The sequence below is a fragment of the Punica granatum genome, chromosome 3 (genome assembly GCF_007655135.1).
Source record: "Punica granatum isolate Tunisia-2019 chromosome 3, ASM765513v2, whole genome shotgun sequence".
Taxonomy (NCBI): domain Eukaryota; kingdom Viridiplantae; phylum Streptophyta; class Magnoliopsida; order Myrtales; family Lythraceae; genus Punica; species Punica granatum.
In genome coordinates, this window is record NC_045129.1 from 20,158,633 (window position 1) to 20,186,533 (window position 27,901).

At 40.1% G+C, this 27,901-nt stretch overlaps 1 pseudogene; it reads left to right on the forward strand.

Moving 5' to 3' along the window:
- The first annotated feature begins 2,134 nt into the window (after positions 1-2,134).
- On the forward strand, positions 2,135-21,746 carry LOC116200450 (annotated as a pseudogene).
- The last annotated feature ends 6,155 nt before the right edge of the window (positions 21,747-27,901 follow it).

Below are 27,901 nucleotides of genomic sequence, written 5' to 3' on the forward strand. Positions count from 1 at the left end.
AATGGAATCTCGTCCTTTATTAAACCTAGGCATTCCTAGGATGAAATCCATGGATAGATCAGCCCAAGGCTCATTAGGAACAGGTAAAAGCATATACATTCCATGGGGTTTGACTGTTGATTTTGCCTTCTTACAAGTAATACATTTAGAGCAAATTCTCTCCACATCTCTCTTCATATGCGGCCAAAAGAAATGATCTCTCAAAATATCCAAAGTCCTCCCCCAAAATGACCCATAAGACCTCCCCCATGCGACTCAAGTACAAGTAATTTACGCATAGAAGAATTAGGAATGCACAGCTTATTCTCCCTAAATAAGAATTCGTCATGCTTATAGAACTTACCAAATGCACCCTTTTCACATGCACTATATATAGCACCAAAGTCAGAATCTTGCATGTACAACTCCTTAAGATGTTCAAACCCAAGAAATTTAGCATTTAGAATAGAGATAAGTACATACCTCCGTGATAATGCATCAGCTACCACGTTTTCCTTTCCTTGCTTGTACTGAATCACGTATGGAAACATCTCTATGAATTCGACCCATTTGGCATGTCTCCGATTCAGCTTGTTTTGCCCTTTCAAATGCTTTAATGATTTGTGGTCCGTGTGTATGACAAATTCCTTCGACCACAAGTAGTGTTGCCACGTCTCCAAAGCACAGACCAAACCATAGAGTTCCTTGTCATATGTAGAATAATTCAAAGCGACTCAATTTAGCTTCTCACTAAAGTAGGCAATCGGTCATTTTTCCAGCATCAAAACAGCACCTATACCAATCCCAGAAGTATCACATTCAATCTCAAAAGTTTTCGAAAAATCAGGTAAAACCAATAAAGGTGCATAACAAAGCCTTTCCTTAATCAAATTAAATGCTTGCTCTTGCTCTACTCCCCATTTGAAACCTATACTTTCTTAACCACTTCCGTCAATAGAGCAGCCAAAGTACTAAAATCCCGCACAAATTGCCTATAAAAACTGGCTAGACCATGAAAACTTCTTACCTCGGTTACGGATTTCGGCGTCGACCAATCCTTAATTGCTTTCACCTTTTCCTCATCAACCTGAATACCCTTGGAACTAACAACAAATCCCAAAAACACAACTCGATCCAGGCAAAATATATTCTTCAAGTTAGCATATAATTTTTCATGTCTCAATGCCTAAAGCACGCGTCGCAAATGATGAATATGATCATTCAAGCTCTTACTATACACCAAGATATCATCAAAATATACAACCACGAATTTTCCAATGAAAGCACGCAAAACATGATTCATGAGCCTCATGAAAGTACTAGGCGCATTACTTAATCCGAATGGCATAACTAACCATGTTTTGTTTTGAAAGCCGTTTTCCACTCATCACCCTCTTTCATCCTAATCTGATGGTATCCACTTTTCAAATCTATTTTTGTAAATAAAGTGGAACCATGCAATTCATCCAACATATCATCTAATTGAGGAATGGGATGTTGATACTTTACCGGGATTTTGTTTACAGCGCGGTAATCAACACACATTCGCCAAGTACCATCTTTCTTTGGCATATGTATATTACACACACACACACACACACACACATATATATATATATATATTACATACATATTGCTGGAGCATCAGGAAAGGAAAAAAAAAGAAAAAGAAAAAAAGAAAGGGGTGGAAGGGCCCATGATGCGATTCTCGCCAAGAATGACGAGACCCGACAACTAAAGGAACCCAACATCGTTCCACGATCAGATTTGAGTGATAAACCTTCGACCCGTTGTTTACGACAAAAACAAGAACCTTAGTATAACTGATCTCAACCCGTTGTTTAATGCGAAACAAGAACCTCGGTATATAGGAAGATGCCACACACGGTGATGGAAAGCCGTTTGATAAGTCGATGAAGACGCCACAAACGGTGGTGGGAAGCCGTTTGATAAGTCGATGATGAACGCCACGGAAACTTCCGATAAGTTCGAATTAGTTCTTCAAGAACCAAAGAGAATACTCTCACAATTTTTGAATGTTCCTTTTTTATTAAAAATTCACAAAGATGAATATATATAAACATAAAGTAATCCTAATCTGGCCATATCTCCTTTTATAGATAAGGAAAATAAAACCTAAAATATCGATAGAGATATGGCGTAATCTATGAAGATATGAAATCTAAATATCCCGAGAATTTCTCCATGAGATTTAAACTTTAAGCAAATCTGATAATATATTCTCTTGATCATCAAATATTCTAGAAGTTTCTCAAACACTTGCTGAATTTAGCATTGCCCGGAATCTTCTATAACTTGAATCAAATGGATGGATTTTTGTTGATCACGTGATTCATGTTCAATGGGCCTCCACGAATTTGCTTGAGCCCAAACCTCTTGAATCAGGCCGTTGAGTTCATCTTTAAACTTCTTTGCTCGTGCTCGCGTGATCGGTCCAATTGGAACTTGAACTGGATCCCTTGAAGTCGTGCTACGATTTGCATCATTCCCCTCCTCTTAAAAAGGATTTGCCCTCAAATCATCACCTACATCAAAAGGAAACAAATCAGCAACATTAAAAGTAGCACTTACATTGTACTCACCAGGTAAGTTTAGTTTGTAAGCGTTGTCATTGATGCGCTCCAGGACTTGAAAAGGACCATCTCCTCTTGGAAGCAATTTCGAACGTCTTTGCGCCGGAGATGTCTCTTTCCTCATATGCAACCAAACCCAATCTCCGGGTTCAAAAATCAGCTTATGACGCCCCTTGTTGGCGTGTTTTGCATACTACTCAGTTCTTCGCTCAATGTTGAGTCTTGCTTTCTCATGAATCTACTTGACAAATTCAGCTTTCGTTTTGCCATCTAAATTAACATGCTCAGTCAAAGGCAAAGGAGATAAATCCAACGGAGTTAAAGGATTAAATCCATACACAATTTCAAATGGTGAAAATTTAGTAGCGGAATGAACAAATCTGTTATAAACAAACTCAACATGTGGTAAACACTCTTCCCATGTTTTAATGTTCTTTTTTATGATTACCCTCAACAAAGTAGACAAAGTTCTATTTACTACTTCCGTTTGACCATCAGTTTGTGGGTGACAAATAGTAGAAAACAACAGCTTAGTACTTAACTTACACCACAAAGTCTTCCAAAAATAGTTCAAGAACTTAGCATCTCTATCCGAAACAATTGTTCTAGGCATGCCATGTAACCTCACAATCTCCCTAAAGAACAAATTAGCAACATGCGAAACATCATCCGTTTTGTGACATGGAATAAAGTTTGCCATCTTAGAAAATCTATCCACAACCACAAAAATTGAATCTCTCCCACGTTTAGTCCTAGGCAATCCTAACACAAAGTCCATTGAAATATCAATCCAAGGCTCACTAGGAATTGGTAAAGGAGTATACAAACCGTTAGGCTGCACTCTGGATTTAGCTTGCCTACACGAAATGCATCTACCACAAATTCTCTCAACATCTCTTTTCATATGTGGCCAATAGAAGTGTTCTTGCAAAATAGATAAAGTCTTTGCAACTCCAAAATGTCCCATTAATCCTCCACCATTCATGCACTAATAACTCTCTCAGGGAACAATTAGGCACGCATAACTTATTCTCTCGAAATAGAAACCCATCATACCTAAAGAACTTACCACAAGGGATTTTCTCACAAGCCCGATATTCCTCACAAAATTCATGGTCATCAGCATATAAATTTTTAATGTGCTCAAAACCAAGCAATTTTGCATCAAGTGTAGAGAGTAATGCATACCTGCGAGAAAGTGCATCGGCGACCACATTCTCCTTACCTTGCTTATATCGAATGACATATGGAAACGTCTCAATGAACTCCACCCATCGGGCATGTCTTTTGTTTAGCTTGTGTTGGGCCTTCAAGTGTTTCAAGGACTCATGATCGGTGTGAATCACGAACTCCTTAGGCCATAGGTAGTGCTGTCACGTCTCTAAAGCTCGAACCAGAGCATACAATTCCTTATCATAAGTTGGGTAGTTTAAGGCTGCCCCGCTTAATTTTTCACTGAAGTAAGCAATTGGTCGTCCTTCCTAAGTAAGAACTGCACCTATACCAACACTTGAAGCATCACATTCAATCTCAAAAGTTTTAGAAAAATTAGGTAAAGATAATAAAGGAGCGTTGGTCAGCTTCTCTTTGATTAGCTGAAACGCCTTCTCTTGTTTTTCTCCCCATCTAAATCCAACGTTTTTCTTGATCACTTCAGTAAGTGGTGCTGCTATGCTACTAAAGTCCTTCACGAACCGCCGGTAGAAACTAGCAAGTCCATGAAAACTACGAACATTACTTACACTTGTGGGACTAGGCTACTCTTGGATTGCACGTACCTTCTTCTCATCAACCTGTATACCTTGTGCACTAACAACAAATCCCAAAAATACAAGCTTATCAGAGCAAAAAGTACACTTCTTCATATTAGCAAATAACTTTTCCTTCATAAGCACATCTAAAACAGATTTCAAATGTACCTTATGATCATCTAAGTTTTTGTTGTAAACGAGTATATCATCAAAGTAGACAACCACAAATCTACCTATAAATGCACACAAAACATGATTCATAAGTCTCATAAAAGTGCTCGGAGCATTAGTCAAACCAAAAGGCATAACTAACCATTCATACAAACCATATTTTGTTTTAAAGGCAGTTTTCCATTCATCTCCTTCTTTCATTCTAATTTGATGATAACCACTCTTTAAATCAATTTTAGAAAATACACAAGAGCCATGTAGCTCATCTAACATATCATCTAAGCGAGGAATAGGATGACGATACTTTACCGTTATGTTGTTGATTGCTCGGCAATCAACGCACATTCTGAGTCCCAACCTTCTTAGGTACAAGTATTATTGGAACAGCGCATGGGCTCAAGCTCTCCCTCACATACCCTTTCTCTAACAACTCACTTACCTGCCGTTGAAGCTCCTTTGTCTCCTCAGGATTGCTCCTATAGGCTGGTCGGTTTGGAATTGTCGCACCGGGAACAAAATCAATTTGATGTTCAATCCCTCGGATTGGAGGTAACTCACGTGGTGTTTCATCGGAAAAGACATCCTCATACTCCTGCAAAAGAGAAACAACAGAACTAGGCAAAGCGAGATCAAGTTCGTTGATGCAAATTGTAGCACGACTTCAAGGGATCCAGTTCAAGTTCCAATTGGACCGATTACGCGAGCACGAGCAAAGAAGTTTAAAGATGAACTCAATAGCCTGATTCAAGAGGTTTGGGCTCAAGCAAATTCGTGGAAGCCCATTGGACATGAACCACGTGATCAACAAAAATCCATTAACATGATTCAAGTTATAGAAGATTACGGACAAAGCTAAATTCAGCAAGTGTTTGAGGAAGCTTCTAGAATATTTGATGATCAAGAGAAGATATCATCAGATTTGTTTAAAGTTTAAATCTCATAGAGATATTCTATGGGTATTTAGATTTCATATCTTTATAGATTATGTCATATCTTTATCGATATTCTAGGTTTTAATTTCATTATCTTTAGGAGGAGATATGGCCAGATTAGGATTACTTTATGTCTATATATATTCATCTTAGTCAATTTTTAAGTAAAGGAACATTCAGAAAATTGTGAGAGTATTCTGTTTGGTTCTTGAAGAACTAATTCGAACTTATCGGAAGTTTCCGTGGCGTTCATCATCGACTTATCAAACGACTTTCCACCACCGCTTGTGGCGTCTTCATCGACTTATCAAATGGCTTTCCATCACCGTTTGTGGCATCTTCCTATATACCGAGGTTCTTGTTTCACATTAAACAACGGGTTGAGGTCAGTTATACCAAGGTTCTTGTTTATGTTGTAAACAACGGGTTGAGGGTTCGTTAATCAAATCTGATGGTCGAACGATTTTGGGTTCCTTTAGTTGTCGGGTCTCGTCATTCTTGGCAGAAATCGCATCATTTGGTATCAGAGCATCAGGCTCCAAATTGGGTTTATCCTATCCTTTTTTGTTTCAATTTGCTAAGTTCCGCTTCGTCGAGTTTGTTCTTTGTGAATTGTTAGCAGCAAAAAAAAAAAGAGCTAAAAACAATCGTCCAAAAAAAAATACAGAGCTGAAAAAAAAAGGATCGAAAGAAAAAAAAGAAGACATCATTGTCAATTTGTTCCAAATTCTTTACATCAAACCATACTAAAGTTGTTATTTCTCGTTCTTTGTAATCTGCATTGATTCTGATCCCATAAGTTCATGTAACATTCTGGTTTATTTAATCCTTCATAGCAGTTTGCCTTCTCTCTTGTTTCCTTTCTTCCTTAAATTTCCTTCGACCATTAATTTTCCTTGGTAAGTTCTTGGTGAATTGCTGCTGGAAATTTTGGAGAATTGTTCATTTAGTTTAAAGAGATCTGTAAGAGAATTATTGAGTGGAAAAAGGCAGGAGTGGTGAGAATATTAGAGGGTTAAAAGCCACGTTTGTTTGAGTGAAAACACGAGTGTAGAGTGATTTACATACTTGAGTGTAAACACGTAAGGGAGAGAATTGTGAGGTCCTTCTTTCTAACTTTATTTTGCAGCAATCATGTCTCACAACAGTTCTAAGAGTATTCCCGAAGGTGCTACGTAATTGACTGATTCGAAAATACTTATAGAGGCCATGATGGGTGAGATGAGGCGTGTGATGAGGTTGGAGTTTGAGCAGGTTCATGAACGAATTGATCTGATGGAGAATAAACGTGTAGAGCAGCCACGAAACGCTCCTAATGCACGTAGGAGGGAAAGAGTTCAGCCGAGGGAAGTGAGGGTTGAAGATGAAGAGATTTATGGGGCTGGTTTTGATGAAGATGATCGAGATTCGGTTGTTAGTAATAGGAGACATGGAGGGCGGTTTAGAGAAGATAGGAATCGGGAAGATAATAACTTGGATAGTATTAAGATGAAAATCCCATCGCTCCAAGGAAAGAGTGATCCCGAAGCATACCTTGAGTGGGAGAAAAAGGTGGAGTTTGTATTTGATTGTTATAGTTATTCCAAGCTGAAGAAAGTCAAATTGGCAGCAATTGAATTCTTGGATTATGCAATTGTCTGGTGGGATCAATTGATGATAAATAGGCGAAGAAATAGAGAGTCACCTATAGATACGTGGGAGGAAATGAAAAGGGTGATGAGGAAGCGATTTGTTCCTAGTTATTACTACCGGGAGCTGTATAATAAGTTTCAAAGTTTTAGGCAAGGTAACCGGAGTGTAGAGGAATATTTTAAGGAGATGGAAGTGGCCATGATTAGAGCTAACATAGAGGAGGATCGGGAGGCTACTATGGCAAGATTTTTGGCTGGATTGAACCGAGAAATTCAAAATGCCGTGGAATTACAACATTATGTGGAGTTGGAGGATATGGTGCACATGGCCATCAAGATTGAGAACCAGTTCAAGAGGAGAGGCAATACACGTGCAAGCCAATGTCCAAGCACATCCACTTGGAAACCGAATTTGTGGAAGAAAGATGAGAAGCAATACACGTCGAATTTGAAAACCGTGCAAAAGCAAGAAGCAACCAGCCATGTTCCTCAAGGTAAAATCGACATTTCTACCTCCAGGAATCGTGACATTAAGTGTTTTAAATGCCAAGGCAGGGGACACATAGCAAGTCTATGCCCAAACAAGCGGGTCATGGGATGCGAGACAATGGTGACATTGTGACCGACACTGAAGATTCTGACACCGATGACATGCCCCCATTGGAGGACGTTCCCGAGGAGGAATATTTAGCTCCAGATGCATTGACATTGGTGGCAAGGAGAGCATTGAGCTTGCAAACAAAAGGAGTTGAAGAAGTGCAGCGGGAGAACATCTTTCACACTAGGTGCTACATCAAAGACAAGGTATGTAGTGTGATTATTGATGGTGGTAGTTGTACAAATGTCGCAAGCGGAACAATGGTGGAAAAATTGAGACTGCCCATGGTGAAGCACCCTAGGCCGTACAAGCTGCAATGGTTGAATGATAGTGGTGAGATAAGAGTGAACAAGCAGGTGTTAGTTGCATTTCGAATCGGTAAATACGAAGATGAAGTGTTGTGTGATGTAGTATCGATGCAAGCAGGACACTTGTTGCTAGGGCGTCCATGGCAATTTGATAAACGAGTGAAGCATGATGGCTTTACAAACAAATACTCCTTTGTACTTAATCAACGATCAATCACTCTTGTACCATTGACTCCGCAGCAAGTATATGAGGATCAAGTAAGATTGCAAAAAGAGAGTGATCAAAAGAAAGAGAGTGAACAGAAGAAAACGAGTGAAAATCAGAGAGAGGCCGAGAAAAATGAGAGAGAAAAAGAAAATAAAAAATCGGCCAATGAGAGAAAATCAGAGAGAAAACAAAAGCATTTTTATGCAAAAATGGGAGAAATTAGGCAAGCAATGTTTTCAAATCAGCCGATGATTGTACTTTTGTACAAAGATGCATTTTTCAATACTAACGAACTTGATCTCGCTTTGCCTAGTTTTGTTGTTTCTCTTTTGCAGGAGTATGAGGATGTCTTTCCCGAGGAAACACCACATGGGTTGCCTCCAATCCGAGGGATTGAACATAAAATTAATTTTGCTCCTGGTGCGACAATTCCAAACCGACCAGCTTGTAGGAGCAATCCTGAGGAGACAAAGGAGCTTCAACGGCAGGTAAGTGAGTTGTTGGAGAAAGGGTACGTGAGGGAAAGCATGAGTCCATGCGCCGTTCCGATTATACTCGTACCTAAGAAGGATGGGACGTGGAGAATGTGCGTTGATTGCCGAGCAATCAACAACATAACGGTAAAGTATCGTCATCCTATTCCTCGCTTAGATGATATGTTAGATGAGCTACATGGTTCTTGTGTATTTTCTAAAATTGATTTAAAGAGTGGTTATCATCAGATTAGAATGAAAGAAGGAGATGAATGGAAAACTGCCTTTAAAACAAAATACGGTTTGTATGAATGGTTAGTTATGCCTTTTGGTTTGACTAATGCTCCAAGCACTTTTATGAGACTTATGAATCATGTTTTGCGTGCATTTATAGGTAGATTTGTGGTTGTCTACTTTGATGATATACTCGTTTGCAGCAAAAACTTAGATGATCATAAGGTACATTTGAAATCTATTTTAGATGTGCTTAGGAAGGAAAAGTTATTTGCTAATATGAAGAAGTGTACCTTTTGCACCGATAAGCTTGTATTTTTGGGATTTGTTGTTAGTGCACAAGGTATACAGGTTGATGAGGAGAAGGTACGTGCAATCCAAGAGTGGCCTAGTCCCACAAGTGTAAGTAATGTTCGTAGTTTTTATGGACTTGCTAGTTTCTACCGGAGGTTCGTGAAGGACTTTAGTAGCATAGCAGCACCACTTACTGAAGTGATCAAGAAAAACGTTGGATTTAGATGGGGAGAAGGACAAGAGAAGGCGTTTCAGCTAATCAAAGAGAAGCTGACCAACGCTCCTTTATTATCTTTACCCAACTTTTCTAAAACTTTTGAGATTGAATGTGATGCTTCAGGTATTGATATAGGTGCAGTTCTCATGTAGGAAGGACGACCAATTGCTTACTTCAGCGAAAAACTAAGCGGGGCAGCCTTAAACTATCCAACTTATGATAAAGAGTTATATGCATTGGTTCGAGCTTTAGAGACGTGGCAGCACTACCTATGGCCTAAGGAGTTCGTGATACACACCGATCATGAGTCCTTGAAACACTTGAAGGGCCAACACAAACTAAACAAAAGACATGCCCGATGGGTGGAGTTCATTGAGACGTTTCCATACGTCATCCGGTATAAGCAAGGTAAGGAGAATGTGGTGGCCGATGCACTTTCTCGCAGGTATGCATTACTCTCTACACTTGATGCAAAATTGCTTGGTTTTGAGCACATTAAAAATTTATATGCTGATGACCATGAATTTTGTGAGGAATATCGGGCTTGTGAGAAAATCCCTTGTGGTAAGTTCTTTAGGCATGATGGGTTTCTGTTTCGAGAGAATAAGTTATGCGTGCCTAATTGTTCCTTGAGAGAGTTATTAGTGCAGGAATCACATGGTGGGGGATTAATGGGACATTTTGGAGTTGCAAAGACTTTAGCTATTTTGCAAGAACACTTCTATTGGCCACATATGAAAAGAGATGTTGAGAGAATTTGTGGTAGATGCATTACGTGTAGGCAAGCAAAATCCAGAGTGCAGCCTAACGGTTTGTATACTCCTTTACCAATTCCTAGTGAGCCTTGGATTGATATTTCAATGGACTTTGTGTTAGGATTACCTAGGACTAAACGTGGGAGGGATTCAATTTTTGTGGTTGTAGATAGATTTTCTAAGATGGCACACTTTATTCCATGTCACAAAACGGATGATGCTTCGCATGTTGCTGATTTGTTCTTTAGGGAGATTGTGAGGTTACATGGCATGCCTAGAACAATTGTTTCGGATAGAGATGCTAACTTCTTGAGCTATTTTTGGAAGACTTTGTGGTGTAAGTTAGGTACTAAGCTGTTGTTTTCTACTACTTGTCACTCACAAACTGATGGTCAAACGGAAGTAGTAAATAGAACTTTGTCTATTTTGTTGAGGGCAATCATAAAAAAAAACATTAAAACATGGGAAGAGTGTTTACCACATGTTGAGTTTGCTTATAACAGATCTGGTCATTCCGCTACTAAATTTTCACCATTTGAAATTGAGTATGGATTTAATCCTTTAACTCCATTGGATTTATCTCCTTTACCTTTATCTGAGCATGTTAATTTAGATGGCAAAAACAAAGCTGAATTTGTCAAGCAGATTCATGAGAAAGCAAGACTCAACATTGAGCGAAGAACTGAGCAGTATACAAAACACGCCAACAAGGGCCGTCATAAGCTGATTTTTGAACCTGGAGATTGGGTTTGGTTGCACATGAGGAAAGAGAGATTTCTGGAGCAAAGACGCTCAAAATTGCTTCCAAGAGGAGATGGTCCTTTTCAAGTCCTGGAGCGCATCAATGACAACGCTTACAAACTAGACTTACCTGGTGAGTATAATGGCAGCGCTACTTTTAATGTTGCTGATTTGCTTCCTTTTGATGTAGGTGATAATTTGAGGATAAATCATTTTCAAGAGATATTCTAGGGATATTTAGATTTCATATCTTTATAGATTATGTCATATCTCTATCGATATTCTAGGTTTTATTTTCCTTATCTTTAGAGGAGATATGGCCAGATTAGGATTAGTTTATGTCTATATAAATTCATCTTAGTCAATTTTTAAAAGGAACATTCAGAAAATTGTGAGAGTATTCTCATTGGTTCTTGAAGAACTAATTCGAACTTATCGGAAGTTTCCGTGGCGTTCATCAACGACTTATCAAACGGCTTTCCACACCGTTTGTGGCGTCTTCCTATATACTGAGGTTCTTGTTTCGCATTAAACAACGGGTTGAGGTCAGTTATACCAAGGTTCATATTTTTGTCGTAAACAACGGGTCGAAGGTTTGTCACTCAAATCTGATCGTGGAACGATCTTGGGTTCCTTTAGTTGTCGGGTCTCGTCATTCTTGGCGAGAATCGCATCAAGGGTAATCATAAAAAAGAACATTAAAACATGGGAAGAGTGTTTACCACATGTTGAGTTTGCTTATAACAGATTTGTTCATTCCGCTACTAAATTTTCACCATTTGAAGTTGTTTATGGATTTAATCCTTTAACTCCATTGGATTTATCTCCTTTATCTTTGACTGAACATGTTAATTTAGATGGCAAAAATAAAGCTGAATTTGTCAAGCAGATTCATGAGAAAACAAGACTCAACTATCACGACCCGAAACTTATAGCAGAGTTCCCCCTCTATTCCTTAATATCCATTGTCATATACGCAACTCATATATATATAATCTGTTTTCCTAACTCCCAACAGATTGAACCAACCCAGCAAGCTCTATATAAATATATAACCACCTAACTAATTCTGATATATGCATAAAACTCTCAAAGAGTACTCATTTGCAACCATCTTGTAACACAAACTGAACGAAAGTTTTCATATATATAGTATACTTCTATAGCACATCCAACCTTTAAACCAACTCGACTTGCTCTACCTGAATATATAATCAATCTAACAGATTCTAATGTACATATATACTCTCAATAGTGTGTTTAGCTACAACCATACCATTAAACCAACTAAACAAAAGTTTCAGGTCGTAACAGGATTGTAACATTTACGAACACTTATTACCTATACTATGGGTGGACCTACTTGCCAAAATCCTTTGCGCTGATCCCCGTTATCAAAAAGTCCTCCTGTGCGGCTAGCCTAGCTTCTAGCTCATCTGGAAAAAGTATGCAGGGGGTGAGCTGCAACTCAGTGAGTACGATATTCCAAAGTAAAATGAGCTAATACATTACTATCACGATTCACAAGCAATCAATCACATATAGATATCTATATATATGTACATGTTCTACCATAGTATGGAATCCATTACCAATATCATCCCTTCCACCACTCATTTGACAACCAATCACAAGTAATCAACGATATAGCCATGGGGTCGCATTTCCTTGCGACAAGTTATGACGGTACCGTGACCCCGCATACCTCAAAGAAATTATCTGTTCATTCATATATCACATCTCATAAGCGGGGGCCGCCCATTAACCTCTAGCGGTAAGAGTTGACCTTCATTTATATTCCGCCGATCCAGCGGCCGATCATGCCCCTACTTATATTCCGTCGGGTCCAGCGGCCGATCAGGCCCCTCTTTATATTCCGCCGGGTCCAGCGGCCGATCAAGTCCCTATTTATATTCCGCCGGGTTCGGCGGCTGATCAGGCCCCTTTTATAATCCGCCGGGTCCAGCGGTCCCAATGGCTATTGTTAAACAATCACAAGCATACTCAAGATATACATCAACCTCAATCATGAAACCAGCTTCCTATCTATAACCATACGTATAAATATTTACTATCATTTTACGATGGAAGAAAGTACTCACAAACACCCCTTAAATGACCACTTAGTGAGTCGAGCCTTCCGGAGGTATAGTCTCAGTCTCCCCAGCCCCTATTCAGTTCAAACACAAAGGTTAGATAATATGCTGAATAAGAGTACACATAGGTATCAGTTTAACTCCCGTATTATTTGATTGATATAACTAAAATATAAGCAATGACATAATGATTTCAATGATATGCTATGCTTAACTCAAATCATATCAGCTTAGAATAGCAATTATATTATACGGAGGGCTAATTCGATCAGCCAAATTCAAGTAAAGAGTACGAGGAATTCTAAGTACTTCCTTCATTCTAAAACACTAATATGCAAAAACTTAAGCACTCAATCCACCACATAGTACCATCATAATGCATGGAAATTTCTCCAAATTAACACCATACCTACCCTGTTCTCAATCACCACAATTCAATTTAGTCAAGAGCACACAAATTTCCGTCAATATGATCCACTTCCGCTGAGACATAGATATATGCATTAGAAACCTACTAATTTAACCAAGGGTTTTGCTCCCTGCCCCACAACCGAATTATTCAACTCATATAGGTGACCAAACTCATCCCAACACAACATAAGACTAACTCCAAATATATATCCAATTCAACTTATATCAGTTAGGAGAAGCTACCAATCTCAGCAACTAAACTTCTCAATCTAAACAGCTGGAATAACTGCAAGGAAAGTCATAACCTATGCCCAACCTAGTGAGTATGAATGTTTAAATCATAAACAATCAACTTACTGATCAATACTCCAAACTTAGTCCTCTTCTCCAAGGATTTTCTCAACTCAGCTAACTTCTCTCTCTCTCTCTCTCTCTCTATCTCTTCTGGTTCATTTTCGTTTTCCTTAAGCTAGGGATAGAGCAAGGAGAAGTATGTCATAAATAAGGAAGAAAGAAGAAAATGATGGTCAAAGTCGGTGGTAAGGAAAAAGGCTTGCTGAAGATGAGGCCACTTGGCCCAATCTACACTTATCTCTCTCAACTTTTCACTTTTTCGTTTTCTTTTTTTTTCCATATAGATAAAGATCCAGCCACCACATGTAATATGCATTTAATATAAAAATACTTCAGCCACAACTATAACATATAATGTGAATTTATGTTACGAAACCATGCTTGTGCATATGCATATGTATATGTGCATATATGCATGTTTGGTAAACACTCGCCTCACAATCTCCCCCACTAATAAAAATTTCGTCCCCGAAATTATTTACCTGATATCGGGAAAAGGTATGGATATTTGACTCTCATAGAATCATCGGGTTCCCAAGTGGCTTCTTCTCTCGAATGACTCTTCCACAACACCTTTACTAAGGGAATTTTCTTGGTTCGAAGGACCTGCTCTTTTCTATCTAAAATCTCCACTGGCTCTTTCTCATATGTCAAGTCTTCATTTAGCTCCACCGGTTGATAACTCAGAACATGAGATGGGTCTGTTATATACTTACGCAACATTGACACATGAAACACGTTATGAATACGGGACAGCTCAGGGGGTAGAGCCAACCGATATGCCACCTTTCCAATGCGCTCTAGAATCTCGTATGGCCCGAGCTTTCCTTTCTTGCCAAATCTCATAATGCCCTTCCATGGTGATACTTTTAAGAAAACTCGATCCCCTTGTTGGAACTCGAGGTCCTTTCTTCGTTTATCTGCATAATTCTTTTGTCGCCCTTGAGCGGTCTTTAATCTTTCCCTGATGACCTTTTCTGCTGTTAAGTCGACTATTTCCGGTCCAGTTAATTGCCTCTCTCCAACTTCATTCCAGCACAAAGGTGTTCGACAAGTGCGGCCATAAAGCGACTCGTAAGGAGCCATTCCAATACTAGATTGATAACTGTTATTATAGGCAAATTCCATCAGAGGAAGGTAGTCATCCCAGCTACCTTGAAATTCTATGATACATGCTCTTAACATATCCTCCAATGTCTGAATGGTCCTTTCACTCTGCCCGTCTGACTTGGGATGAAAAGCAGTGGTTAAATTCAGCTTTGTGCCCAGAGCCGTAACAAAACTATTCCAGTACTTGGAAGTAAAATATGAGCCTCTGTCTGATACTATAGATACCGGCACACCGTGCAACCTCACAATCTCTCTAATGAACAATTGTGCCAACTGATCAGCACCAAATGTCGTTTTAACTGGTAGGAAGTGAGCGGATGTAGTCAGCCTATCAACTATCACCCATATAGAATCATGCCCTCTTCATGTTCGTGGAAGTCCCGAGACAAAATCCATGGTGATCTTCTCCCATTTCCATTCAGGTACCGGAAGAGGTAGTAATAACCCGGATGGGTGTTGATGCTCTGCTTTAACTTGTTGACATACTAGACACTTGGCAACAAATTTAGCTATCTTCTTTTTCATGTTATACCACCAATAGCTTCTCTTCAAATTGTAATACATTTTAGTACTTCCGGGGTGCATTGCATACGGTGAGCTATGAGCCTGTACCAGAATCTCTTTCTTTAACTCAACATCATCAGGTATACAAATTCGATTCCCGAACATAAGTGTGTCATCCTCTTTCAAAAGAATTTCAAACTTCTTGCCTTCCTTTACTCTGCCTTCCTTAATCTTGTTTTTCATCTCTACCAAAAATGAATCTACTTGTTGCACTTCTCGAATTCGATCAATTAGCACTGGCTTCACATCATAAATAGCCATCAATGTTCCATAACTGGTCGCCTCTAATTTAACTTCCAATGACCTAAATTCATTAATAAGTGTGTCGTGAACACTCCACATACCTGCTAATCTTGCCGATGATTTCCGACTTAGTGCATCTGCCACAACATTTGCCTTTCCCGGATGATAGTTGATCGTGCAATCATAATCTTTGATTAGTTCCATCCATCTCCTCTGTCTCAAGTTGAGTTCTTTCTGAGTAAACAAATATTTCAAACTTTTGTGATCTGTATAAATCTCACACTTTGCTCCATATAAATAATGTCTCCAAAGTTTGAGAGCGAATACCACGACTGCCAATTCAAGATCATGCGTTGGGTAATTCTTCTCATGAGTCCTTAGTTGCCGAGATGCATAAGCCACCACTTTGCCACATTGCATTAATACGCAGCCTAAGCCTTGATGGGATGCATCACTATATATCACAAACCCCTCATCAGTGGACGGAATAACAAGCACTAGGGCAGTGGTCAATCTCTTCTTCAACTCCTGGAAACTTTGCTCACACTCATCTGTCCATTCAAACTTCACACTCTTCCGCATTAACCGGGTCAGAGAAGCCGCAATAAGGGAGAATCCTTCCACAAATCTTCGATAATAACCGACTAATCCTAGGAAACTCCTCACCTCTGTTACACTTGTAGGACGATTCCAATTCAAGATAGCTTCAATCTTCGTGGGGTCCACTGATACACCATCACCTGAAATCACATGCCTAAGGAATCCCACTCGATCTAACCAAAACTCACATTTGCTAAACTTAACATAAAGTTTTCTTTCTCTCAAAATCTGCAACACTACTCGGAGATGTCCTTCATGCTCATTCCGGTTCCTCGAGTATATCAGTATATCATCGATGAAAACCACCACAAACTGATCAAGATATGGTTGGAAGACTCTATTCATTAAATCCATAAAAGCTGCTGGAGCATTTGTTAACCCAAAAGGCATCACAAGGAATTCATAATGTCCATACCGAGTGCGAAAAGCAGTCTTGGGCACATCAGAGTCCTTGATCTTCTGCTAGTGGTATCCCGATCTAAGATCGATCTTCGAGAAGACGGAAGCACCTCGGAGCTGATCAAACAAGTCATCTATCCTAGGTAAAGGATATTTATTGCGCACCGTTACCCGATTCAGCTGTCGGTAATCTATACACAATCTGAGTGAGCCATCTTTCTTCTTCACAAACAAAACTGGAGCACCCCAAGGAGACACACTAGGTTTGATAAATCCCTTTTCTAATAATTCCTGTAGCTGGACTTTCAATTCATTGAGCTCTGACGGGGCCATACGATACGGTGCACGAGAAATGGGGGCAGTACCGGGCTCTAACTCTATAGTAAATTCAATCTCTCTATCAGGAGGAAGGCCAGATAAGTCATAAGGAAAAACATCTGGAAATTGGCAGACCACTGAAATTTCACTAAGTTTTGGAGAGTCGACTTCGGCAACAACTACATGTGCCAAATATCCTTCACACCCCCTTTCCAAAAGTTTCGTCGCCTGAAGGGATGATATAACATTGAATGGAACACCCAACTGATCTCCATGAAACTTAAATTCAGGCTCATTCGGTATTCTAAAGATAACCTCTTTCTTGTAACACTCCACAGAAGCATGGTGAGAAGCAAGCCAATTCATCCCGAGGATAATGTCAAAATCCCAAATACTTAAGGGTATTAAATCTACTAGCATCTCCTTATCCCCTAAGTGTAGCCTACAACCGCGATACACTTCCCCAACCATTACGCTCTCCCCCGTTGGTGTAGCTATGGACATACGACTATCTAATAACTCTCGTGGTCTATCAGAATGCATGGCATATGGCAATGAAATATATGAATGAGTGGAACCAGGGTCTATAAGTACATGAGCAGGTTTATTAAAGAGATTTAACGTACCCGTCACTACAGTCGAAGTGGCATCAGCATCCCGCATCGTTAAGGTGAATACTCTACCCTGCGTCATTGGTCTATTAGCCTGGCTTGCTGAGCTCACCATCGATCCACCCCCTCGGCTTTGAACACTCTTATTACTGCTCATTTGCCCACGGCCTCTCATCATCGATGGCCTGTTGCCCACACTACCACTACTAGATGCCGATACTATAGGCTGCCTACAGTTCCTCTGTACATGTCCCTTCATGCCACATCTAAAACAAGTAACCCCTTCACTCCTTAATTGTGGGCAATTGTTTCTCAAGTGATCACGACGTCCACAATGAAAACAACTCCCAGACTGCACTTGACAAGCACCGGAATGAAATCGACCACAATTCTGACAATTTTGTCGCCTTGGAAGGATAGTTCCACCATAACTCCCGCCACTCTGACTTCTCATGCCCTTATCTTCATGAGACCATTGCGAAAATTGCTGATATGTTGATTTCCCTCTATTGAAGCCCTGCGTAAACCCACCTCTTTTTGGGGGTCGGGAGGGACCCTCTACAATTGAGCTACTAGGCCGAGTTCTAACTTGTTCCCTCTGAAGAATTTCCTCTCGTAAGTCCTCCTCAGCAATGATGGCTTTATTATACAGGTTTGAAAATAATGGGATCTCCAGAACGGAAACACGCGACCCAATATTGAGTTTCAATCCATCCAAGAACCTACTGCATTTGGAAGTTTCATCACTTACCAATGTCGGGGCAAAACGTGACAACTTGGTGAATTTTACTTCATATTCAGCTACGCTGAGGTCCCCTTGTTTCAAATTCAGAAATTCCCGCTCCTTGGTACGCCGAAAAGAGGCTGGAAAGTACTTGTTATAAAATGCTTGCGTAAACTCAGCCCAAGTGATAACGTGTGAGGAGTTCGGGTCCAGTCGTCTCTGAGTAGCCTCCTACCAGTACTGAGCATCCCCTTCTAGCATAAATGTTGCGAGTGCCACACGTTGGATGTCTGAAACCTCCATGACTGAAAAAATTCTTTCCATTCCAGCTATCCAATTCTCCGCTTCTATAGGATCATCACTTCCCGAAAAACTAGATGGACCATATTTCCTAAACCTTTCATATGGCGTCAATTGTTGCTCCATGTGAGATGTGGATGCACTTGGCTGTGTTGCTTGCCTTTGAAAGAAAGTCGTTTGTTACTCGATTAACTGCGCCTGCTGCTCAACTAGACGAGTCATCGCTGCTAATGTTTGGTGGATTGGTGGATCTTGATCCCTGGGAGCCTCAACAGCCTCTTGAGGAGCTTGAGATACCTGATCTTCTCTTATAGGCTCAGGTGCATTCTGATAAGATAAATTCTCTGCTGTTCGGTACCTACGTCGACCTCGCCTCGCACGTTTGGGTCCCATTGCTAATTTCCTAAGCAATACACAAGTTAGTCAAGCATTTAACAAACACAATTATAAGATATATCCCGTCTTGAAGCCGTAGCTAATAAAAAAAGAACGGGGATCAAGCGCACTAAGTCTACAGAATCCTATAACCTAGGCTCTGATACCAAAAATGTCACGACCCGAAACTTATAGCAGAGTTCCCCCTCTATTCCTTAATATCCATTGTCATATACGCAACTCATATATATATAATCTATTTTCCTAACTCCCAACACATTGAACCAACCCAGCAAGCTCTATATAAACATATAACCACCTAACTAATTCTGATATATGCATAAAACTCTCAAAGAGTACTCATTTGCAACCATCTTGTAACACAAACTGAACGAAAGTTTTCATATATATATAGTATACTTCTATAGCACATCCAACCTTTAAACCAACTCGACTTGCTCTACCTGAATATATAATCAATCTAACAGATTCTAATGTACATATATACTCTCAATAATGTGTTTAGCTACAACCATACCATTAAACCAACTAAACAAAAGTTTCAGGTCGTAACAGGATTGTAACATTTACGAACACTTATTACCTATACTATGGGTGGACCTACTTGCCAAAATCCTTTGCGCTGATCCCCGTTATCCAAAAGTCCTCCTGTGCGGCTAGCCTAGCTTCTAGCTCATCTGGAAAAAGTATGCAGGGGGTGAGCTGCAACTCAGTGAGTACGATATTCCAAAGTAAAATGAGCTAATACATTACTATCACGATTCACAAGCAATCAATCACATATAGATATATATAAATATATATATGTACATGTTCTACCATAGTATGGAATCCATTACCAATATCATCCCTTCCACCACTCATTTGACAACCAATCACAAGTAATCAACGATATAGCCATGGGGTCGCATTTCTTTGCGACAAGTTATGACGGTACCGTGACCCCGCATACCTCAAAGAAATTATCTGTTCATTCATATATCACATCTCATAAGCGGGGGCCGCCCATTAACCTCTAGCGGTAAGAGTTGACCTTCATTTATATTCCGCCGATCCAGCGGCCCATCATGCCCCTACTTATATTCCGTAGGGTCCAGCGGCCGATCAGGCCCCTCTTTATATTCCGCCGGGTCCAGCGGCCGATCAAGTCCCCATTTATATTCCGCCGGGTTCGGCGGCCGATCAGGCCCATTTTATAATCCGCCGGGTCCAGCGGTCCCAATGGCTATTGTTAAACAATCACAAGCATACTCGAGATATACATCAACCTCAATCATGCAGCCACCTTCCTATCTATAACCAAACGTATAAATATTTACTATCATTTTACGATGGAAGAAAGTACTCACAAACACCCCTTAAATGACCACTTAGTGAGTCGAGCCTTCCGGAGGTATAGCCTCAGTCTCCCCCGGCCCTATTCAGTTCAAGCACAAAGATTAGATAATATGCTGAATAAGAGTACACATAGGTATCAGTTTAACTCCCGTATTATTTGATTGATATAACTAAAATATAAGCAATGACATAACGATTTCAATGATATGCTATGCTTAACTGAAATCATATCAGCTTAGAATAGCAATTATATTATACGGAGGGCCAATTCGATCAGCCAAATTCAAGTAAAGAGTACGAGGAATTCTAAGTACTTCCTTCATTCTAAAACACTAATATGCAAAAGCTTAAGCACTCAATCCACCACATAGTACCATCATAATGCATGGAAATTTCTCCAAATTAACACCATACCTACCCTGTTCTCAATCACCACAATTAAATTTAGTCAAGAGCACACAAATTTCCGTCAATATGATCCACTTCCGCTGAGACATAGATATATGCATTAGAAACCTACTAATTTAACCAAGGGTTTTGCTCCCTGCCCCACAACCGAATTATTCAACTCATATAGGTGACCAAACTCATCCCAACACAACATAAGACTAATTCCAAATATATATCCAACTCAACTTATATCAGCTAGGAGAAGCTACCAATCTCAGCAACTAAACTTCTCAATCTAAACAGCTGGAATAAATGCAAGGAAAGCCATAACCTATGCCCAACCTAGTGAGTATGAATGTTTAAATCATAAACAATCAACTTACTGATCAATACTCCAAACTTAGTCTTCTTCTCCAAGGATTTTCTCAACTCAGCTAACTTCTCTCTCTCTCTATCTCTTCTGGTTCATTTTTGTTTTCCTTAAGCTAGGGATAAAGCAAGGAGAAGTATGGCATAAATAAGGAAGAAAGAAGAAAATGATGGTCAAAGTCGGTGGTAAGGAAAAAGTCTTGCTGAAGATGAGGCCACTTGGCCCAATCTACACTTATCTCTCTCAGCTTTTCACTTTTTCGTTTTTTTTTTCCATATAGATAAAAATCCAGCCACCACATGTAATATGCATTTAATATAAAAATACTTCAGCCACAACTATAACATATAATGTGAATTTATGTTACGAAACCATGCTTGTGCATATGCATATGTATATGTGCATATATGCATGTTTGGTAAACACTCGCCTCACATCAACATTGAGCGAAGAACGGAGCAGTATACAAAACACACCAACAAGGGCCGTCATAAGCTGATTTTTGAACCCGGAGATTGGGTTTGGTTGCATATGAGGAAAGAGAGATTTCCGGCGCAAATACGTTCCAAACTGCTTCCAAGAGGAGATGGTCCTTTTCAAGTCCTGGAGCGCATCAATGACAATGCTTATAAACTAGACTTACCTGGTGAGTACAATGTAAGTGCTACTTTTAATGTTGCTGATTTGCTTCCTTTTGATGTAGGTGATGATTTGAGGACAAATCCTTTTCAAGAGGAGGGGAATGATGCAAATTGTAGCACGACTTCAAGGGATCCAGTTCAAGCTCCAATTGGACCGATTACGCGAGCACGAGCAAAGTAGTTTAAAGATGAACTCAATGGCTTGATTCAAGAGGTTTGGGCTCAAGCAAATTCGTGGAGGCCCATTGGACATGAACCACGTGATCAACAAAAATCCATTAACATGATTCAAGTTATAGAAGATTCCGGACAAGGCTAAATTCAGCAAGTGTTTGAGGAAGCTTCTAGAATATTTGATGATCAAGAGAAGATATCATCAGATTTGTTTAAAGTTTAAATCTCATAGAGATATTCTATGGGTATTTAGATTTCATATCTTTATAGATTATGTCATATCTCTATCGATATTCTAGGTTTTAATTTCCTTATCTTTAGGAGGAGATATGGCCAGATTAGGATTACTTTATGTCAATATATATTTATCTTAGTCAATTTTTAATTAAAGGAACATTCAGAAAATTGTGAGAGTATTCTCTTTGGTTCTTGAAGAACTAATTCGAACTTATCGGAAGTTTCCGTGGCGTTCATCATCGACTTATCAAACGGCTTTCCACCACCGTTTGTGGCGTCTTCATCGACTTATCAAACGGCTTTCCATCACCGTTTGTGGCATCTTCCTATATACCGAGGTTCTTGTTTCGCATTAAATAACGGGTTGATGTCAGTTATACCAAGGTTCTTGTTTATGTTGTAAACAACTGGTTGAGAGCTCGTTAATCAAATCTGATGGTGGAACGATTTTGGGTTCCTTTAGTTGTCGGGTCTCGTCATTCTTGGCGGAAATCGCATCATTCGTTAGTGTTGAAAATGCCTCTTTGTACAAAAGTACAATCATCGGCTAATTTGAAAACATTGCTTACCTAATTTCTCCCATTTTTGCATAAAAATTCATTTGTTTTCTCTCTGATTTTCTCTCAATGGCCGAATTTTGATTTTCTTTTTCTCTCTCATTTTTCTCGGCCTCTCTCTGATTTTCACTCGTTTTCTTCTGTTCACTCTCTTCCTTTTGATCACTTTCTTTTTGCAATCTCACTTGATTCCCGTATACTTGCTGCGGTGATGCGGACCTCACGAAGGATTGTGAAACCCGACGACCAACTTGAATCGATTCCCAGATTGCCAAACACAGATTTAGATAAAGAGGATTATTGACCCGTTGTTTATAGAGAAACAAGAACCAACAATATCAAGACAAGGATTATTGACCCGTTGTTTATGAAGAAACAAGAACCAATAATATCAAAGTGTACCGAACAATCACAAGCTATCACACTTGTTCGTCCGAAGGAGTTCAATGAAGAACAAAGGAGAAAATCTCACCGAAATAGCAGCATAGTCTACCTTTGATTAGCTACTCAGCCTCCTTTATATAAGTTTAGGAGAAACTAGAAATAAATAAACTAGGCAATTGGAATATCCTTAGTTTCCTAAAGCCAGAAATAACAGAGGAAACTAAATAAAGGCAATCTAGAATAGTTGGCAGTCTTTTAGTCCATCTTCAGCATCTCATGGCAAGTCAAGTGAATAAAGGCCTTTGGAGACCCAATTGAATTAGACTCCTCTTGGCCCAAAAAGCCCATCAGCAAGCTCTCCATAGCTTGTTGGATTTGTTTGGCCTTCGCCCGTGTGATTGGCCCACTCGGAACATGCAAGCCTCCAAGATCTTGTGTTTCAGCTCCCTCTTCATGAGTCCGACTTCCAAGGTCGTGTGCATCAGCCTCATCATGCCCATGATCCTCATCATTCTCCCGCTCTTCAAAAGGATTCGTCCTCGTATCGAAACCTACATCAATCGGAGAAAGATCAGAAACATTAAAAGTTAGGCCAACATTATACTCACCTGGTAAATCTATTTTGTAGGCATTATCATTTATCTTGGCTACGACTTGGAATGGTCCAATTCCTCGTGGACTCAATTTGGATTTCCGTTGGTTTGGAAATCTTTCCGTCCTCATATGAACTCACACCCAATCTCCTGGTTCAAAAATCACCTTCTTCCGTCCCTTGTTGGCACGTTCAGCATATTGTTTATTCTTCTTCAAGATATGTTGCCTCGCTTCTTCATGAATCTTTTTCACCATATCTGCCTTTTTCTTCCCGTCAAGACTAGAAATCTCACTCATAGGCAAAGGGATTAGATTCAAATGTGTTAATGGATTAAAACCATACAAAATCTGAAATGGTGAGAAGTTAGTAGAAGAATGTATTGTACGATTATAAGCAAACTCAATAAACGGTATGCAATCTTCCCAAAACTTCAAATTCCTTTTTATGACTGTATGAAGAAGAGTGGACAATGTCCTATTAACCACCTCGGTTTGCCCATCCATTTGGGGATGACAAGTAGTTGAAAATAACAATTTAGTTCCTAACTTTCCCCATAGGACACGCAAAAAATAACTCAAGAACTTAGCATCCCGATCACTAACTATGGTCTTAGGTATCCCATGCAATCGCACTACCTCCCTAAAGAACAAATCAGCAATATGTGTGGCATCATCAATTTTGCGACATGGAATAAAATGTGCCATCTTAGAAAATCGGTCCACAACTACGAAAATGGAATCTCGTCCTTTATTAGACCTAGGCAATCTTAGGATGAAATCCATGGATATATCAGTCCAAGGCTCATTAGGAACAGGTAAAGGCATATACATTCCATGGGGTTTAACTGTTGATTTCGCCTTCTTACAAGTAATACATTTAGAGCAAATTCTCTCCACATCTCTCTTCATATGCGGCCAAAAGAAATGTTCTCTCAAAATATCCAAAGTCTTAACCACCCCGAAATGACCCATAAGACCTCCCCCATGCGACTCAAGCACAAGTAATTCACGCATAGAAGAATTAGGAATGCATAGCTTATTCTCCCTAAATAAGAATTCGTCATGCTCATAGAACTTACCAAATGCAGCCTTTTCACATGCATTATATATAGCACCAAAGTCAGAATCTTGCATGTACAACTCCTTAAGATGTTCAAACCCAAGAAATTTAGCATTTAGAGTAGAGATAAGTACATACCTCCGTGATAATGCATCAGCTACCACGTTTTCCTTTCCTTGCTTGTACTGAATCACTTATGGAAACATCTTTATGAATCCGACCCATTTGGCATGTCTCCGATTCAGCTTGTTTTTGCCCTTTCAAATGGTTCAATGATTCGTGGTCCGTGTGTATGACAAATTACTTTGACCACAAGTAGTGCTGCCACGTCTCCAAAGCGCGGACCAAAGCATAGAGTTCCTTGTCATATGTAGAATATTTAAAGCGGCTCTGTACGGACCCAAATGTGGACTCTCGTCGGGGCCCGCATTGCGCGCTTTTGGATCGCGCGGCTTGGTGGGTGTCCACCTTCCCGTGGGGACGCGCGTCGGACACGCGTGAGAGAAGGAGTCGCCACTTATCATTTTACGACCCGAAGGTCGAGGGCGGATAAGTTACCCGGGGTCTAGGGGTATGGAACACCTAGTTTGTTGTTAAGGCATTGGTCTGTGCGGAACCGGAAAGTCCGTGTTCGGGGGTTCATGTTATGTGCGGGCCTATATCCCGCACGCCCTTTCGGTACTCTAGTTTGCTAGGCTTGCATGTTTTATTATTTACCGCGTGGATTAAGTTGCGCTCGGCTCGCACGTTTTGACACCGTAAACTCGATGAATTAAACGATGTCGGTTGAGAAGCCGGGAGAGAAATAAATCTGTATGTCAGGGAATTGGTTCACAATCTTGCGTTACAGTTCATCGAACCATGGAGGTTGAATCCCTGCGTGAACCAAAACCGTGAGATCTTGGATTTACTTGTGTCTGGGCAAGCATTAGACCGATTCGATTAATTCGACTCTCGGACCGTTCGCTCACCGATTGGAATTCTTACAGAATAAATGCGCCAAATAGAATCCTTACAATGCTCTCAAAACAATAAATACAAATTACAAAAGGGTCGAATTCCAGTCGTTTCGCGTTCGGTTATTATTCCACTCTAACTCACCGTGAGTTTAGGGAAAAGACCGAAGAACTGAAATTCAATGGATGCTCTCACTGAATAAGGCGTTGGACCCTGTGAGTGTTGATTAGGGTGTTGGACCCTGTGCTCGATGATTAGGGTGTTGAACCCTAATATTATTCGGCCTAGGGATCAGGCTCGACCCGCATGGCAAACAGGTGCGGAAAGATAACACGCAACATGTTAATAACAGACAAAGTGTTTGTTATTGTCGTGTTTACGTGAATTAACAGATTATTAACCCAGGGGTGTTTTTGCAAGCAAATGCCATATGCTAAACAATCAAACATGTGCCAGCGTTTTAGCATTCGGCTTTGTTTTGAGAACTTGACAAAGAGAGTCAAATTTCAGGTGTGTGGATTGCTTTTACAGTTGTTCTGTATTGCGACACTGAATTACCACTGAATTAACCAAACTCGTGTTTTGACTCTAGATTTGGAATCTAGAATTCCTCCTAACCATTATCTAGTGTTTAGTTAGGTCGAGTGAAAGGTTAATCAGCATTTTGCATGTTTTCTGACAGAGATAACTGTTCTAGTTACCCGACTCTATGTTAGGATGATAGAAACTCATCAGTTAGATAAGAAAGGCTATTCAGATGAACCTGCACCTGAACAGGTAGCCCATTCTTATCCCTTACTGTAGTGTTTCTGTCATGCTAACCCTAAGGGTTTCGCTGAATTGTGAAAAGACGATTTTTGCCCTTTATTTGAAAGTTGTTTTCAGAAAAGGGAAACATCGTAGTGCGGGCTACCTCGGCCTGTAGCCGGTGTCAACCAAATCCCTGGATCGTCCAGGGTTGTGCAAGAACCCCGGGAAAGCCAAGGCACCGGTCGATCTGCCCGGAAGTGATCTAGAAAGATCTTCTGTATCGTGACCTAAGCTACCTGGAATCAGGTAAAAACTCAAGTTGAAACACAGAAGCCCTTTTTAGACGTCCATGCTACATCGGACCGCGCGTTTCTGGTTTTGAAATTGATAAGTTTGAAAAGGGCACCAACATCCTTTGACGACTCGTCGACGCGAGTTATCAGTTAATGTCCAATTCGGGTAAACTTTATCAGCGTGAAGTGGGTTTAATCATGTGAGCGTCCCGATTAACCCATTTGTGGAATTAATGCTTAAGGGTTATAGCCGAATGCATTAATTAGGAAAACGATTCGTGATTCGACGACCAAAATGAATCCATAACGATCAAGGATAATTCAGTTGAATAACCGACAATATCCTTATAACCGAATGGATCTAAATGAGTCCTCGATACATGAATCCATGCGCGTTAATTTCAAAAGAGTCTTTACATGATACTTTAACATAGGAATCGTAAAGACATTGAAGTAAAAATTCACACCATCCGATAAACGAATTAAACTTGAGATAAGGAACTCATTCTTGACCCAAGGAAGGCCAAGAAACCCTCGGCTTCATCTTATGAAAGGTGGCCGAAGGTTCTCATGGCTCTATCCGAGTCACAAATGATTTCCTAATCGTGGTTTAATTATTTTTCGCATGCTCAAACATCAACCGTGATAAAACAAGCTCGGAAACTAACTTGGATCGGCTAAGGAGACCGATCTTAACCCGGAAAGAGCAATTTAAGTCTCAACCCTCTCATTAAGGGATAGTCTTCTTTACGACGATTCAAGCCCTTTTCCGACATGGTAGCAAGTCATAAGATAGTGCACATGCATAATATAACATAAAATTGCATGAAAATTGAATCTCGCAAGTGAAACATGCATGAAACACCATAATACTCCATAGCCATGCAAAAATATAAAAAGCCCTAACTCCTCTAAGTCGAAAATGTTTTACCTAGCCTCGGAATACAAGGAAAGAGTCGGGGAAGTGTTTGAAAGTCGGGTGACTCGGTGGAACCCTTAAAAGGGTATTCGGGTGCAAGGGTGGACGTGCACGGGCGTGGTCAAGCACGGTGACGGGCGCTGGACACGATGATGGGCGCTGGTGGCGTTCGGTGATGGGCACGGGCGTGCTGGAGGACGGGTGTGGGCGTGCTCGGTGACTAGC